At 34.7% G+C, this 18771-nt stretch overlaps 1 protein-coding gene across 1 annotated transcript in view; it reads left to right on the forward strand.

Annotated features, from left to right (window-relative positions):
- Positions 1 to 18771, forward strand: part of LOC133837573 (uncharacterized) — a 155287-nt gene that overhangs the window by 59314 nt on the left and 77202 nt on the right. The window lies entirely within an intron of this gene.

An 18771-nucleotide genomic window follows, 5' to 3' on the forward strand; every position in this document is an offset into this window, starting at 1 on the left:
TATTTGCCTAGCAGTTCTAACAAATTTTATAGAGCTCAAGTAAAGTATATGAGCAACTGACAATATGAACTGATATAATAACTACTTGTACAGTAACTGAGCTTGGCTAATCTTAAGCAAACAGCAGATGATTGCCTAGCTAGAAAGATCTAAGGCAGCCGACGTGCTCCAATTAGTTGGATATTGTAGATGTGAATGTTTAACCAAGCTCTCGCATGCTTAATGAAAAGTCATAAAGATTCGGCGAAACTCCAAAGGAGGTGAAATTTCACATATTCCTAATTAGAATGTGGATCCATGTCTCCATGTGTGAGTGTGTGTGTGTGCGGCATTTCTTGACTTCAAACGCTGCGCAGTAAGTAAAATCAACAAGCTGGCGGCTAATGGAAATATGTAGAACGAACGCGATGCTGCCACACGGGGTCTGTCAACACTAGAACTAGAGCTAGAGATAGCGACAGATAGGTAGCACCCGCTACTACTAAATTCAAGTGACAAGAATAAAGAGAGGAGGGGGATAAAGTGTCAACATGGAAATTAGAAACCATTAAAAGGCGATGCCGACAAGACAAGTCTGCATATTCAAATATTTGCCAGTTACAAGGAAAATCTTAGAAAAGCGACGCGACTCCAAGCCAAACGACGCCTCACAGATTCCCTTTGTCTTTTGGGCAAACACGGCGATGATGCGAAACAAATGAAAACTCAAGACAAAGGCATAATTATACAATTCGGATTGAGCAAAAGATAACAATGAGAGAATAGATGAAGAGTTGACAAACTAAACTAGCATTATGATAGATTAAATGATAGTCGCAAACTAAACAAAAGAAATAAAGTTACTACAATTATTGTAGATGCTTTCTTTGTGTCCTTCTTATTAAATGTAGATTATTGCTTTAAAGGTTTTGGAAAAATTAGTATTTTTTGCAATCTTAAGAAATGAATAATTACTATATTATTACATTTATTTTGTGGACAGTTTTAGATTGAGAATTATTAGTTTTTTTTTTAAATTCAACTGCATTTTCATATTATTATTAGTCCTTTATTAAATAACAGTACTCTTTTTTAGATTTTTTTATTGTTCATTATACATAAATTCATTTAAGTGAATAAGAATTTTGGTAAATGTGCCCATTTTATATATAATTAGCATAATAAATGTGTTTATTATATATGTTTAAAACTAAATCGATGCCGTGTATTTTATTGAGAAACAGAAATTGACAATCCAATGGAAATATTGCAAGTTTTTACAATGATTCTATTTTTCTTAATTTATAAAAACAAATTGCTTGTTTCTTATTAATTTATTGACAGTTTTCTATTGCAGATCACTCGAAAATCTGCTGATCTTCTTTCTCACATTATATTTTACATTCAAATTTAAGTATTTTAAGGCTTATCTTATGTACTAATAATGATGCTTATTTTAAATTATATTTTCTGCATTTTATAATAAACCATTTATAATTATTTTACTCAGCTAACGCTCTTTATATATTTTTTACTTAGTGCTATTATTCTTGTGTTTGATAACTAATTTGTATAATAACTAAATACATTAAGTTAAAAGTATCTTCTTACATCTCATCACCTCTATCATATTTTGTAAGTAAATTGTTCTACAATGTTTTTATAGTCTTCTATAATAACTAGTATTGCTCAACAATATTTTTGAAAATTATTTTATTATCTTCTTACAATTCCTAGTGAATTTCACCAGTGATAACTGCGTTTCCTTCTGCCCAATCTGCAAAGCTCTTTCGCAGTGATCAATCAGCATTAAAGCATTGAGAAGTATCTCTGCGGCTCTGTTGGATTCGCTTACAAGCCATTACGCCTCTTTTTTGCAGCAGGCATTCAGGTAGAGAGAAACGTAGAGAATGGTGAGAGTCATAATTCAATAAATAAATGCAAGGATGACATGTGGACAGCGGCGAACATATCGCATCGAATGCACTCGAAGTGCGCATACAGGAAAAAGTGCGTCACGGGGCGGTGGCGAAGGCGGAGTGCGGGGGCCGGGAGGCGGAACACTAGCTCGATATGTCCGCCGGTATGAATGAAGTAAAATTTACGGTCCTCGCCATTTGTTAAGTAAAACAAAAAGCGGCCCCATTTCCACGTTCAGGGCGAGGGCGTGCATCCTGTGATTATATGCAGACGCGTGGAAAAGATGCCACAACAACAGCAACAACAACAGCATATCGAATACGTTATTCGCCTGCAACTGCCACAGGATGAGGTCCTCTGCTGTTGGTCCTCACCGTGCAAATCTATTAGCATGCGTGTCCGGCAGAGCCAACGCCAAGGACATGCGTCAATTGGGCAAACTCCTGCTGCAGGCTGCGCATGCACTCAACACTGCCTCAGCCTTAACAGCAGTCGTAGTGGCAGACACAGCCCTCGTTGCACACTCGCTGATGCGGATGATGTGGATGTGAAAAGGTGGACATCAGCAGCAGCAGCAGTAGGATGCGGAGGCACAGGTAAAGGTGCTTGCAGTGGGGGTAGTCAAGAGTAGGCAAAGCAAATATTACTTAAATATACAGGTTGTAATACTGTAGTACTATATTTTATATAACATACACTGACGAGCAAAACTGTAACACGAGTTCGTTGTTGCAACTTCAAAGGTCTGTAACTTTTTTTTCTAATGCACGGATTTTAAAAATCTTAGTCTTGTTTTATTGGTTATATCATTTACTATTATTAAGCAAAATTTAAAGCCATTTGTTATCAGTTAAAGAAAATTACACGCCAAACTGTAAAAAAAATCAAATGTTACAGTTTTGCACTCACAATGGCAAAACTTTGGTTTTTAACTCTAAAGCTAAGTTAACCGTTAATGTTTATTTGTTTACATTTTACTCGCTGAGTTTTGTTATTTTAAAGCCCAATGGTAATTGAATTTGTAATGGCTAGTGAAAAAAATAAGATCATTCTTGATTTACTAGAAGCTGGTGAATAATACACAATTTTTTAAATACATATGTGTTCAAAAAAAGCTTTGAATATTGTATTTAAATTATTTTACATTTTACACCTCTATCAATTAGAAACCTCATTGATTTCGATTACCTCAGTTTCTTCAGTTATTTTCAGTATCAATTGTGTAATTTATTTATTTTATAAATGTAATTTTATATTTTATAAGTATTCATTTAAATTTAAATTAGTAACTGATAACTGTTGCTTTGTGTTAATGATCTATGCCTTTTAAAATAAAAGCTCACACAGTGAGCACCCCTCACGTTGCACACAATTTGTTGGCCTGCGGAAAAGGGAAGAATGAAAGTGGAGGAGGAGGAGGTGGAGGAGCATGGCTTGTGGCTGATGATGATGATGAGGATGATCCAGTTGGAGCTGCGAGTTGGCTGCGAGTTCCAGTTCCAGTTGGTTGCCGCGAAATGATGATGCATTTTTATGGATTTTCGCTGTTTTTGCCCGAGCTGCACTTTTTCTGCAGGATTATGTTTCGTCAATGTATGTACGAGGATGTAACTGAGCCCCCACAAGGGGAGCAGAGGAGAGAGAGGGAGAGGAAAAGGGCAAGAGCTGTTGCGTTTTTTGTCAAATGTGAAGCATCCTGTGTGAGCATTGTAGGTGGAGTAATCTTTTTTTTTGTGTGTTGTGTTGCACAGCAAACTGATTTATGCTTCTTGATGGACGGTTTCAGTTACCCAGAAGGGAAATAGAGGGGGAAGGAGGGGTTGGACTGTGGCCAATGCAAGCCGTTGAGTGCAGCGGCGGAAAAAAAATCAACGGCAGGCCAGGCGAAAAAATTTATGCATTTTCATTGATATGCAAAGCGCTGCAACGCAGAAGAAGACGACGAACAGAAGCGAAGAGGTTGAGGCTGAAGAGGCTGAGAGCGCGTTTCCGTTTCCGCTTGCAGTTGACTGTATGTATGTGTGTGTTTGTGTTGGGTGCGTACGGTAGGTCGACATGTTTGGCGTATTGTCGAATTGCATAATATGCACTTTTTCATCGGGCATCGGACAACAATTTACAGCCCTACACACATCGATTTATTGCCCTGACAATTGTGCCGAATCCTGCTGCTGCAACAATGCATGCCACCTCCCCCACCTCCCTTCTCTGCTTCTTGAATGGATTTGTGTCCAGTTCTCCACATCGAAATGGCGCCAGCTCAGCCTGAGTTATGAGTTGGCGATTGAATGGATTCTCCACTCGGTGCGTTTTGCCTTGTTTTGGCTCCCGAATTCCATCAACGAATTTCAATAACAAACACGTCGCAATATCCATATCCATATCCATATTCCATATCCATCGATGTCCTGCCGCCCATTTGACGACAATTCGCGTGCAAAAATAATGTTTTTAATATTGACAACATGAGAAATGTGAAAACAATAATCATAAATTTTTATTAACAACAACACAACACAACTGCATTTGCCAAAATGTTGCTGCCAATTCGATGCAAAAAAATGTATAAAACAACACTTTTAACCCTTTACTTTGCTCTTAAAAAGTAATCACTATTGTGGCCCCTTACTTTCGAAACTTATAAGGTTGTTGTACTGCATTTTGGGAATTAAAATTGAATAATTCTTCAAGAATGCAAATGAAAATCTGCAAAGAAATTAAACATAGTATTATATAATTAATCAATTATGAACTAGTAGTTATTTAAAATAAAAAACTAGAGTTTAAATCTAATAAACCAAATATTAATACCAAATAAAAAATTGAATTATAAGAAAATTACTTTTCTTATAAAAAATTAAAAAACCCAAGTGCGTCTAAAAGCAATAAAAATTTAAATTACCAATAATTACCATTACTAATTACCTATAAAAATTTAAATTACCTATAAAAATTTAACTTTTTTGGAGTAGGTTTAAGAAAATGCTTAAAAAACACAATTTTCTTAAATTTGTATAATAATTTGAATATTATATTAAGAGTATCATTTAATACCAAATGTTTTTGCATATCCACTTCATTTCAACTCTCACTCAAACAATAAATATCAGATAAACTTTAACACAAGTAAGCCCGCGTTTAACCTAAGACCAGCTGTATACATAAATACATACATACAAACATATTATATGTACATATGTTACATACTTACATACAACAGAACGTCAAGCTCAAAAATTGCAATGCGAAATGCAGGCTTACGAATAATGGCTCTTGGCAGCGTGTTTGTTGTTGTTGTCCATCGTGAATTTATGCAGCAACAGCGGATCATAGGTGGAAAGCTCACGAGAAAGCTTTTGAATGCAAGCTCTCTCAGAGCAGCGCTTTGCTCTAAGAAAGCATTTGACAATTAGCGTAACAACAGAAAGGAAGGCAAATTTGTATGGAAATATCAAAATTGAAAGAGCGAGATAGAGAGAGTGAGGTGAGCGAGCGAGCGATATGCTGAGAGCTTGCACATTGAGCGAAAGTGACGAACATGCCTCCAATTTTGGTCGTTTTGCGTGCAAATCGGGTTTTGCACCAAAGTGCAGTACTGCCATGAGACTGCCAGTGCTGCCATTTAGTTAAGCTGACGCCGCTAATAAGTGAAGTTAATCAGAACATATTCTCTTCGTTGTTAGTTTTGATACGCGTGCGTGGCTGCGAATGCATATGTATGTATGTAAAGTATTTAGTTAATTGCTCATTAGAGCGGTATATTTGTGGCTGCGCTTAATATAAATATAAATAAATAATATTAATATATGTACATATGTATATTATTTGTAAAAGTGATTACCTGAAACTTTTTTGAGGTATCGCATTTACTGACCAACTAATTAAAAGTCAGGTTGGCACATTTGGGGAACATTAAAAATTGTGAACACAATATACATACATACATACATACATACATAAGTACGTTATTAAATTTTGTATTAATTTTTTTAATAGAATTTCCATTTTGATTTAAGATTTTACATTTTTGGTTCAATTTTAACATTATTCAAGATTGCAGACTCAATTTAATCGCTTTTCTTTGTCTACAACTAATTGGAATACAGGCTTCTAAGAGATATTATTTTTATAAATGTAATCGCAGAATTTTTTCTATGCAAATTTATTAATAATTTGAGCAAATACTTTCGATCACCCAAAGATCTTCGAAAACAAAGACAAATCCACAATTAAATTTTGGATTACGCTTCTGCCAAAAAAAAAAATGGAATGAAAAGTATCCCACACCTTTTGCACTCACAGTTCTCAGCTCGCAATTCGCAAGTCCTTAGACCTTAGAGTCCTTCGTTGCTGTTGGAGACGCGTTCCAGTGGCACATCATCATCGTAAATCATGGTTGGGGCTTTTGGCCACGTCGCTTCGGACAATTCTGTAGCTGTCGGACATTTCTAGCCGTTGCTGCTGCTGCTAGCTGGACTCTAAACATAAAAATAAATAAACATTGTCCTGACAGCGGCTTCAAGAAGGAGGAGGAGAGAAGAGAAGGGAGAGGGGGAGACAGCGCAAAGCTTTCGGCGAGAAATGCAGCACACAAAAATTTCATTGGGTCGCATTTTTCGCTGCAGTCGCAGCAGTCAAGAGTCGCGGCAGACGGCCGAAAGATGGCGCTGTAGTCCTGTAGTCTGCTATATAGTATGGTATATGGCACAAGGATGTGCTGGAAACAGAAGGACGACAACGACGACGACGACAACAACACACACTCTCGAAACGGGAGTCGCCCCGAAGAGCCAAAAGGATTTCATAAAAATTGCGCAATTTAAAATGTCACAACATAAATTCTGTTTGCGTTTCTTTATGCAACAGCAGCAGCAAGGGGAACAACAACAACAACAACAACAAGAGAGACACAAGTGAGGTGGCTGTGGAAGGCGCAAAAGGCACAATAAGTATTAAATTTTGTTAGAAGCAGCAGCAAACAGCGCCAGGGCGCAGAATGTCCTTCGACGCAAGAAAATAGCGCAGCAGCTGCAAGGTGACAAGGGGGGAGTATAGAGGGGGAAGAGGGGAAAACTGGCGCTGACGCCGCTGACTGGCTGTCGAGCAAACTCAACTGAGCCAAAGGGAAACAAAAGAAATCCAAAATGCACACAAAACCGCGCACAGGACACGAGACAAAACTCCACACGGGACGCAGGACGCAGGACACTCACACACACACACACATATAGATAGGAGAGACGACCCTCTGGTTGACACAGGACAACGCGACGAATGCGCGCAGCTTCTCTTCTCCTCTTCTCTGCTTCTGTCTCTCTTTCTGTCTGTCTGTCTGTCCAGTTGCCTCTTGGTGGAGGCTTCGCTTAGACGAGTCACCTCCACTTCCTTCTCCATCTCCATCTCCTGCTCCTTTTCTTATTCCTGCCTCTTCTGCTGGTCACTGTTGTTCGTCAGCCGCATCAGCAACATCGCAACATCGCCATCGCCATCGTCGGAATCGTCGTCGTCATCGTCGTCGTTCTCCAGCCGGAAGCGAGCCGACATCCTCGACATCGTCGCTTCTGTCGTCATCGTAAGTTTTGCGCCTGCCTTCATCTTGTTCGCTTTTTACACTTGTTTCGTTATTTTCTTGTTTTTGCTTTTCTTGATACTCGCTTTTTCTATTTACACTTTTGGTCAAACAACTACACTGAGCGAAAAGCTTTCAATTAGTAGTTTAAGCAATTTGATATAAGAGTTGAAATTGTTTGTGTGATATTCTTAAATGTTTAAAATTATTATTCATAATATAGCATAAATTAATATGTAAATAAATTCCAAATAAGTAGCTTAAACACTTCGATGCATGATGAGTTGAGTATTGTCTGTATAATATTCTTAAGTTTTTGAAAACATTTTTTAATGAGTTTTTCAAAATTTAGCATAAATAAGGATGTAAATAAATTCAAACAAAAAATTCTGTGGTATATTCAAAACAAAGTAGAATTTTAGTAATAATAATAATGTAATGTTAATATTTATAGTAACTTGACTTATCCCTTTATTTCTTCAAACTAAACTAAATAGTAAAAATATACAAACTATTCTATTTAATCTGACCACCTCGTGTGGTTTGTGAAGAGTTTTAATAGTGACTGACTTTAACAAAGTATAATATAATATGAGAGCTTGCATTAACAGAGTTTATCTCTGGGATATAACACACATTTTTCTATAGAAATTTTAAATAATTCTCTTATTCTAATTACAAGTATTTATATTAAAATATGATACTCAACAAACCTTACATTTAACAAATTACTCTCAATTTGAACACATCTGAATAGATGGTATATAGTATATGATATGGTATATAAAATATTGTATGATATTTAGTATATTTTATGGTATATAGTTGATAGTATATATATTATTATTACTATATGGAATGGTAATAATAATAATAAATAAATAAATAAATAAGTAATATATCGCATATCATTTTGTACCATACCATAATATGGTATAGATTATATTTGGTGTGGTATACACTATTTGTTATGGTATATATATATGGTATATAGAGTTCTTGAGCATAATTTTAAAATATATTTTTCAATTCAAAGAACTTTAAAAGGAATATTGAAGTAATGTATTCATATAATAAGGTTGTGTAATAGGTGAAGAAATAAATTTGTAATTTAGGGATTTCTCTGAAATATTTAATTAATTATTTAAAATTATTTTTCATTATGTATTCATTTTTTAAAATGTTATTAGTTATTGTAAAATGTAAAATTCATATATTTATTTTATATAATATGTAATATATTAAATGTTGTAAATATTTGTTCATTACCTCGAGGAATATTTATATGTTTGCAATAATTAATGCTCGTTTCGCTCAGTGTATGCGTTGCTCGTCAGTGACATAAATCAGGACACAGCTTCGTCTCCGAATGTCTCCCTGAGTGTGTTCTTCTGTCTCTGTATGTGTGTGTGTGTGAGCTGGACTTGAAGCAACGCCCATTGTGCAACACTTTCAATTTTTTGTTGTTGCTGTTCTAGTATTTTGCTCCTCTGGGGAGGTGTTTTGCCTCTTTGCTGTTGCTGTTGTTTTCTCTTTTTTCTGTCCTGTTTTTCGTTATTTTTTTTGTGAGGTGCCATTTGTCGTTTTCATCGTGTTTTGTTTGCTTTTAATTTTTGCAGTTTCTTTTGCGCCAGCGATTTGTGTGTGCAGCAAGGAGTTGCCACGTTGCCCCATGCCCCATGCCACATGCCACCGGTTGTGGCATCAACTTCACATTCGGAGTTGCTGCTTTGCCTGCTATGGCTTTGGCAGAGAGTGCGAAAGCAAACTGGACATAATCGCGTCTGCATTATTGGTTGATGTTTGTTGTCCTCATTCCTGTTGCTGTTGCTGTTGTTGCCTGCATTTTTTAACATGCACACAGAAAAAGCAACAACAACGAAACATTTAGAAAAAAGAGCAGCAAAAAAAAAGAAAAAGAAAGAGGATAGAGTCCGAGTGTTGCACGTTTATCGCTTCTCTCTGCAAGCATAAATATTTTGTTTGCTCCCCCCCCTGGAAATGGGCACTACCCACTTCACTCACCCCTTTCGCACCTCTGTTTGTGTGTGTGTGTGTGCGCTTCTATCATCGTCGTGTTGTTTTCCTTTTTGAAGATTATGTGTGTTTTGTTGCCTGACAGGGATCAGCATAAAATGCTGCAAGCTGAGCTTTTTCTCTCCCTCTCTCTCTTCTGCCCCCCTCGCAGGATTTCTTGGACCTTGGCCTCCTCCTTTCCCCTTTCCTCTTCCCTCTCAACCATTTGGCTGTTTGCACTGTTGTCCAAAAGGTGTGTGAGCTGTATGTGTGTGTGTGTGTGTTGCCCCAAATGGAAATTACACACGTATGTCCTGTCCACGTCCTCATCCCTCTCTCTCCCCCCACCCCCCTTCTCCACCCCTCTCTACTCTTCACATGCTGCGCAAGGCAAACAGCAAAAACGGGTTAAATGCTGTGGCGAATTTGTAATTAGAAATTGTCGCTTGGCGCATTTCATTCTGTTTGTTTGACGCCCCGCTTTATCCTCCCTCCCTCCCATTCCCCTCACCATCACCCTCTACCTCTGTAGTTGCTAGTTTCTGATTTTTCTTGCCTTAAATATTTTATTCAAGTTTTAGTGCAAACAACTCTAATTAGAGCGAACAACAAACGTTGAGAAGAAACGTTTGTCAGCATTTTTTTTTTTTTTAATTTCTAAATAAATAAATAAATGTATAAAACTATGTATATTATTAATTTTTAATCATGTTTTATTTTAACTATAAGAATGAGCTAATAAATCATACTAAAATCCTTTCTTAATGTAAATATAAAAGCTTCATTTCTATTCTTCCATGTTTATTTTACAAATTATAATCCTAAAAATCCTTAATTTATTGCATGATATATTAAATTTTATTCAATATGGAAAAATGAATAATTTTTTAATAAAAATTTGTTTGCTTTCATTATATTATAAAAATAAATCTTTTACAGCAAAATAAATAAGCATATTAATTAAATATAGAATAAATTTAATATTCGTTTTTTATATTTTAAATAATTTATATGGTTTTCAATATAATATAAAATATATATAATAAAATTTTAAATAAAAAAAGGCTTTTATACAATTTACTTTAAAAAAAAGACTTAATCTAAAAAATATTTCCAAAATAAGATTGAAAAGTAGTGTTCAAATTTTAATTTGGTATTTTTCGATCTTAAAAAAGATAATCTTGAACAAATTTTTTGTGTTTAAAAAATGTGAAATCAAGATTTACACGTTAAAATTGCATTGTCAGATTAATAACATATTATTTTAAGATTAAACTCTTGCTTCAAGAACATTATATTTTAGATTGAAAAGAAGATTGCAATATATTGATTAAAAAACAATCTTGGAATAGAATATTTAGGTTGGAAATATTTGATCTTATTTTAAGAATAAAATCATTCACCAACAATGTTTTATTCTAGATGGAAAGAAAGATATTAAAATTGATTTAAAAAGTCTTCGATCCTTAAACAAAAAAAATGTCTTGTTTCTTAAAATGTTTGTAATTTTTTATTTTCTCTTTAAAAATTGTTCCACGCGACATTTTCGTCAAAGTAATATCAATATATAAAATTGAATTTACAACTATTAAGTAAAAAATTGCACAGATTTATTTAATATTATTTTGAACAGTTGTTTCAATATTTTTAAATGAATCTGGAAACGTTTGAATTGAACATATATATTCAATAATTTTTTAATTAATCTGCAAACACTTGATTGCATTTTTCTTGTACTAAAAACATTCATAATATAAATAAAGCATTAAAAATGCGTAAGCTGCAAGTGTGGTTACCTTAATGCGTTGCCTTCTGGCAGCCACTGTAGCGACTGTAGCCACTGAAGTGATGCGGAGTGTACATTAACTCACTCGCAATCATCAGGCAATAAATCCACTTGACGTTCGTTCCCTCCCTCCCCCTCTTTTCTCTCTCTGCCAATGAGTGGATTACTTATCCGGCTGGCAAGCGAGTATATTTTCATTATTTTCAATATTTTCATTTAACTAGTTGTGTGTTTTTCGCCAGTAAAGAAAATTATGTCTTCATATGGTCAGCATGAAATAAAAAAAAAAACAACAACCAAAATGATTACAGCAAACCGACAGCGACTGCAAATTCTGTTCTTTTGGGACAAGGACGCCAAAAGGACACTTCAAGCGAGTGAGCGAGAGAGAAAGACATAAAAGAGAGAGTGAGAAAGAGCGATATTCATATCTGGCCATTCATTCGTCTGGGGTTTTCATTATTCATACGACGCGAGTGAATTTATTGCCGGGTCACATTTAATGCTGATTTTTATGCCTCGCATATTATGTTGATATTCTGTTTTTCTCTCTCTCTTTTTTTTTTTTTATTTCTTTCATTTGCCACACTCTCTTAGCATTTTTGTGTATTTTCAACTTTACGATCGTAAATGTCCAAAAAGATTTTGATTTATATCAACAACTTTTGTACGCACTTCGACAATGACGCTGAAAATGTGCTGAACTCTAAGGCGCTTGAATTGAGTTCGTCGTTAAGCGGTTGACAACCGCGCAACAAATTGAAATGAATCCACATTATTCTACTTTTTAACCCTCCTCTGGAGTTCAGACTTTGGATGCATCATCAGTTGTCATCGTAGATCGCTTTTATTGTACTTGGTCGATCACTTTATTGCACTTCACTTTGGAGAAAAAATCTGATTTGCGCATATTTGGCTTAAGACCATTACTTATGTGCTTAAACCACTTGAGAATCATAAAATGACCTACATAAAAAATTGTATTGGCTTTACTTTTTATAGTAGACAGAATTTTAAGGATTGTATTGGAATTTCGCATTTTTTATGGAGTACGTTCTGCTTCGTGCTATTCTTGGTCTCCAACTATTTCGGACTTCTTTCTCTCTCTCCCTCTCTCTGTCTTTTGCTCATTTCTTATCTCTATCTCTTTTAAAAAATAAAAGCTTCTTCATAGCATTATTCAGATACTATGCAAACTATTTCAACTGCAGTGTTGCAAAGATCAAACTACATAAATATATCGAAAATATTTATTAGAAATCTAATAAAGTACAAAACTAGAATAAAACTGCATTTATGGCAAGAAATCAGAATCTTTTCCGGTACTCATTTTATTTATTCTATTTTTCCATTCTATCTCTTTTGTTCTGTCTTTCTATCTTTTGTCCTTCTACTTGTGTCTAACAGCTTTTTTTTTCTCTTTCCCTGATCGCTCTTTCGCCTTTTATCTCCTTTTTGTTCTTAACTCTCATGTGTCTTATTCTATTAATCTCTTTCTTAGTTTTTCTACTATTCTTTTTGGTCTTTCTCTTTCACCTTTTCTCTTCACTTTCATTCTCAGCTCTCATTCTTTTCTATTCTATTATTCTGATTTTTTTTAAGTTTTCTTCTAGTTTTTTTTGTCTTTCTTTTCCGCCTTGTCTCTCCACTTTATTTCCTAACTATCTATCATTATTCTCTATTCATATGTTTTTTAGTTTTCCTGCTATACTTTTTGGTCTATCTAATTCAATTTTTTCTTCATTTTATTCTTAACTCTCATGTATCTTATTCTATAATATTAATATACTTGTTAGTTTTTCCGCTATTCTTGTTATCTCTCTCTTCTACCTTTTCTCTCTACTTTATTTCTTAAATCTCATATGACATATTCCTTTAATCTTTTCTTTACATTTTCTACTAAACGTTTTGGGTCTCTCTTCTACCTTATCTTTCACTTTATTTCTTAATTCTTATTTTCCACTATTCGGTTTTTTAGTTTTTCTGCTATTCTTTACTGCCATTCTTTTCCACCTTTTCTCTTAATTTTATTTCTTCATCCAGTTTTTTAAGTTTTCTGCTATTCTTCTAAGACTTTCTCCATTTAATTTTCCTAATTTTCTGACTTCCCTTCCTTTCTTTTACCTCTCCCATTCGCTTTGTTTTGTGTTCCTCTATTTCTTTCGCATTTTAGGTGCTCTACCTCAAGTGCTTGGCATTGTCAGTTGTGCATTGGCTCTGCCAGGTGCCATATATCACCCTCAACCCCCCTCAACCCCCACTCAACCCCCGCTACATTCCCTTTCCCCACTTCCCTTCCATCCCACGCATACATTGAGGCTGCATCTTGACGACGCTGAGGACATTCTCATCATGTTCTTTGCTCCGCCAAAAAGGAATGCTCTGATCTATGCACTCTTCGACAGACAGAGAGAGAAAGAGAGAGTGAGAGAGAGAGAGAAAGGGAGAGAGTGAAGTGAAGAGTAGACAGCGGGGGTTTTTTTTTTGCTGCCGCAGCTTGCAATTTATGTGCACAAGCTGAAGCTGAAGCAGGAGAAGCTCTGGCTCTTGTCCTTCTCAGTTCTCATTTCTCGGTTCTCAGTTCTCGGTTCTCGTCTCTCGTTTTGTGTTGGCTGCTTTGCTGTTGGCAATGGCAGACGACGTTTTTGCTTTGTTTTCGTATTTATGGATTTTCATTGGTGCTGCAGCGTTGCACCAAGAACACAGGAGGGGGGAAGGGAGGAGAAGGGGGAGGGAGAGGGAGAAGCGACGTCGTCGTGTCAAAACGCAAATGATTTATTGAACTGACAGCGAGAAAAGAGAGAGCGAGCGAGTGAATTTTGTCGAGTCAAGTCGCAGGACACAGCAGCGATGCGGCATCCTCGCTGAATGCGACACCGTTGAAGGCTTCCTCTTCTTCTTCCTCCCCGTTTCCTACCTCTCTTCCTTTGCTCCTTTGGCTACACTTTCTAGTTTTGCCGCCATTTCTTGTTGCGATGTGTTGTGTGCAGTTTTCTCGCTACGCTTTTTGCGCTGTTGCTGTTGCTGTTCCTGTTTGCAACCCGAGATTGGTGGGCGTGGCACTCACTACTGGACACAGAGAGGGGAGAGCGGAGAGAGGGAGCCAGCTCAACTCAACTGAAAACTGAACTAAACTGAGCGAGCGCTGGCGCAAGAAATGGCACCGATGTGAAATGAAGTTTTGATTTAGTTCAAAATTTTTATCAAAAGAAACGCGTTCCTGCTGCTGCTGTTTTCCCTCCCCCTCCTCCCTCCCTCCTTCCTCTCTCTCTCTTTCGTCTCGAGTTATTTCTAGTTTTTTTTCTTGTTCTAATAAATCACAGCATGGGTTGTCTCTGATACTGGGCGGGAACCTTTCGGGCGTAATGGAATTTTGATTTATGCCTCACCAGCCATAATGCAAAAGTTCTCACAATAACGTCGTCGCAAACACTTGGAACATTTTAAAATAATGCCCCAACCGATACGATGCGATGCGAACCGATGCGATGCCATGTTACGTATACGTTACGTTTACGCTGCGTATACGTAATGTTTTGCACAATATTGATTGCAACATTGCAAACATGTCGATCGATGATAAGCGTTTCCTAATTGCACAAAACTGAGACGAAATAATTCGCAAATGCAACCGAAATATATTTTGGATACAAGCTTACAGTCGAACCTCGCTATGATGCAACTTAGGTGGGTAACAAATTAAGTAGGAAACGGTTTTAATAGAAGTCGAAGGCAGCAAAGGCAGCGAAGGCAAATATTCTGTTTACAAAAAGCTAATTTTATGAATTTAAAATTATAATAAATATGAAATTATGAATCTAAAATTATGATTATATAAAAATAATATCTGTAGTAGGAATATAAAAATATATGAAATGTAAAAGTACATTGATTATATTAATTATAAAAATATAATAAGAATAATTATATCTTTATAATTATATCATAAATTATATTAATTATATAAATATAATAAGAATAATCATATCTTTATAATTAAATCATTATTCATATTATATTTATATAATTAATATAATCTATTTTTACATTTTATATATTTTATATCCGTAGTTTCATAATTTCAAGGATTATATTAATAATTAGTAAATATATTGATGGAAATACAAAAAGAAATGATAAAAGTGGGAGTTTAATAAGTTGACATTATAAGTGTATTAAACGATTAATTTTGGCTAGTTTAAAATTTCATATTTTAAATAAATTTTTTTCATAGTTTTTCTTATTAAAAATAGATCAATTTTAGTTTATATTTTAAAAGTATTTTATAAGTCAATTTTTATTTGTGGAATTTTTATTAATAACATATATCTTCACTTTTTACGTAATCTAACATGAAGTGAAAGAAAAATAGCTTTTTAATAATTGAAATTAAAGGAAAAAAGTAGTTACTAAATATGAAGATATACTAATTAATTATGTTCATATCAATAATATGAAGTTTTCTACTAATACATCTGAAAAAGAATCTCTGACGATGTAGAAAATATAAATTTCGGCTGTGCTCTTCATATTAAAATGATCTTATTTGAATATGAATGCAATTGTATTAAGGAATTGAGGCAAAGAAGTATCTTAAAATTTATTATATGTTACAAGTAAGAAATATTCAAAAATTTAATTGCTATTGATAGTGTTTCTTTGAGAGTTGACTGTATAACATAATATAATAAAATAAGCAACTTTATTGTTGAATATATTTTAATTATGTTAGACAAGAAATATTCAGGTTTTCTTTTAAAGATTAGTGTATAATCTTAATATTACCGAATAAACTTAAACTCACTTTGTGACTTAAGTGTATATAATAATAATAATAATAATAATAATAATAATAATAATAATAATAATAATAATAATAATAATAATAATAATAATAATAATAATAATAATAATAATAATAATAATAATAATAATAATAATAATAATAATAATAATAATAATAATAATAATAATAATAATAATAATAATAATAATAATAATAATATGGTTAAAGTGATGAATATCAATAAATAAATTTGTTATGGATAGGTTTTCTTCTCATAATCTTTATAGTATCGATAAAAGTCAAACTTACTTTGTGATTTAACTGTATTAAAAATAATAATATTAATAATTCTATAGAGATTAATATCAAAAAATAAATTTATGGATAGGTTTTCTTCTCATAATCGTTATAGCATCGAAAAATAAGTCAAACTCACATTTTGAGTTGTCATTTGAATGCTGCTCATCATCTGATGACGCTGCCAATGCCAAAGGAAGGCAAGATAGTGCCTTAAATACACACGCAGAAGTGGATGCATGTATGTGTGCATAGGTGTGTGTGCTTGTATGTATAATGCCGCCCACTCAGCGTCATGCTTTTGGCTTTGGCTTTCGCTTCACTAAATGAGCATGTGAAAATCTCAGCAGCAGTTTGTGTATCAGTGTGTGTGTGAGTGTGTGTGTGTAGGTGTCTCTGTCTCTCTCTGTGTGTGTGCTCATCATCAGTGCTTGCCATACGCTTGCCATATCCTGTGGCATGCATAAAGAAAAGTGTAATAAAATTTGATTTATTGTAGACAAGATTCGAGTTGGATATGTTGTGTGTAGGTGTGTGTGTGTGTGTTGGTGTGTGTGTGTGCATTTCGCATGCTCATTCGCTGCTCTGCTCACACGCCTGCGTCCTTCCTCTGTGGCAATGGCAGCCATGTCTTCTTCTTCCTCTTCATCCTCCTCCTCTTCTTCCTCTTTTTCGTCTATCCGGCGAATGAAGCGTCGGAATTTACGTACTCTCTGTGTGTGTGTGTGTGTGTGTGTGTGTGTGTGGGGTGGCAACTCTGGCAACACATGACAACGTTGTGGCAATGGCGTCGCTTCTCCTCCCTCTCCCTCCTCCTCCACCCCCTCCTCCTCATCCCAATGCGACTCATGCATCATTCGTCTAGATATCATCCATCTCGTTGCTGGCGTTTACCTCGGCACATTACCCATGCCAGGGATTCACACGCACACACATAGTCAACCCTACACACACACACATACTCATTCACCTATCCCTTCCCCTTTTACCTCCCCCTTCCCTCCGCCCACAATCGCATTCACATTTTCTGACACTTTTGCAAAACTTTTGCTGTTCGCACTGCAGGCGCTGCTTCTGTCTCCCTTCCTCCCTTTGTCCCTCCCCCTCTTCTTCTCCCCTCTTCCTCTCCTTCTTCTCCTGTCTCTCCGCTAGTCTCATTAGTCCTCTCTCGGGTGGCGGCTAATGGAAGGCGTTACTTTCAGCTGTCTGCGTATGCGTTTCTCTTCTTTTCTCTTCTTTTTTTTTTGCTGTTTTAGGAATTACGAAAATATACTTATGTACAATTTATCTCAAGCATCCTCTGCTTCTTCTTCTTCTTTTTTATTATCCTGCTGCATGACTTCAACGACAGATCTCAGTCATTATGCAAGGACTCCAGGGAGGAAGGAGGATAAAAAGGAGGAACTTGCAGTTAAACTGTTTATGCGTGGCATAGTTCAAGACGCAGGCAAATAATTTGCAAAGGGATTGAAACAAAGTAAGATTGAGTAATCCAAATGCTTAAGCACTTTATTAGGATATGTAAAATATAATTTCAAAAAAAGGTTCAAAGTAAAAATGAAAAATATTGAATAGTAAATCCTTGAGGAGGATGGTAAGGGAAGAAAAGGATTAAATTATGCAAAGACTGAAAATTATTTTATAAAAAGACAAGAAAATAAAAGTAAATAATTTAATAATTGAACAGATTTTTGTATATTTGATTTGTTGAATGCATTATACAAATATATTCTTTATAAATTTTTGAACGTCAAATACGTCAAATATATACTTCCAAGTATGTTTAACAAGGTATAAATTGAAAGTAATTTACACAAATCATATTAAAACAACTAAGAAAGCTTAAGATGAGTGTGCTCGACTTTATGTTACTCGCAACCCATTTTGAATGAAAGCAAAACAGTGTGGTATTATTCTTAAAATATACCATATTAATATACCATAAATATACTAAAGTATACTAAACGCTATATTTGATATATTGATATAGTACCACATTCAAAATATACCATAAATTAAAAAATATACTAGATTATCAGCCAAATCATCTAAGACCGGTAGTAATAATCATTTTTCCCATGCAAAAATATTTCTATAATAACTTCTATCATTTTTATCCGATTGTAATCAATTTCTCAGGAATCATAAATACTAATTTCGGTACAGATAATAATGACTAGTCTGTACCGAAATTCATATTTTCATATTCAACATATTTTTAAGAATAAACAATACTTATACATATATTATATTCTATAATACACTAAAAAATCCTTAAACTTCATTATAATATATTCTATAAATACTATAATTATTAAAGTCGTAAATAATAAATACTCTCATTGTTTTATTCCGGGAAAAGACAATGGTATCGCTTAAGGGTTAACCACTTCATTAACTATTGAAAAATGCAAGAGA

This window comes from Drosophila sulfurigaster, chromosome 2L (assembly GCF_023558435.1).
Source record: "Drosophila sulfurigaster albostrigata strain 15112-1811.04 chromosome 2L, ASM2355843v2, whole genome shotgun sequence".
In the NCBI taxonomy this organism is placed as follows: domain Eukaryota; kingdom Metazoa; phylum Arthropoda; class Insecta; order Diptera; family Drosophilidae; genus Drosophila; species Drosophila sulfurigaster.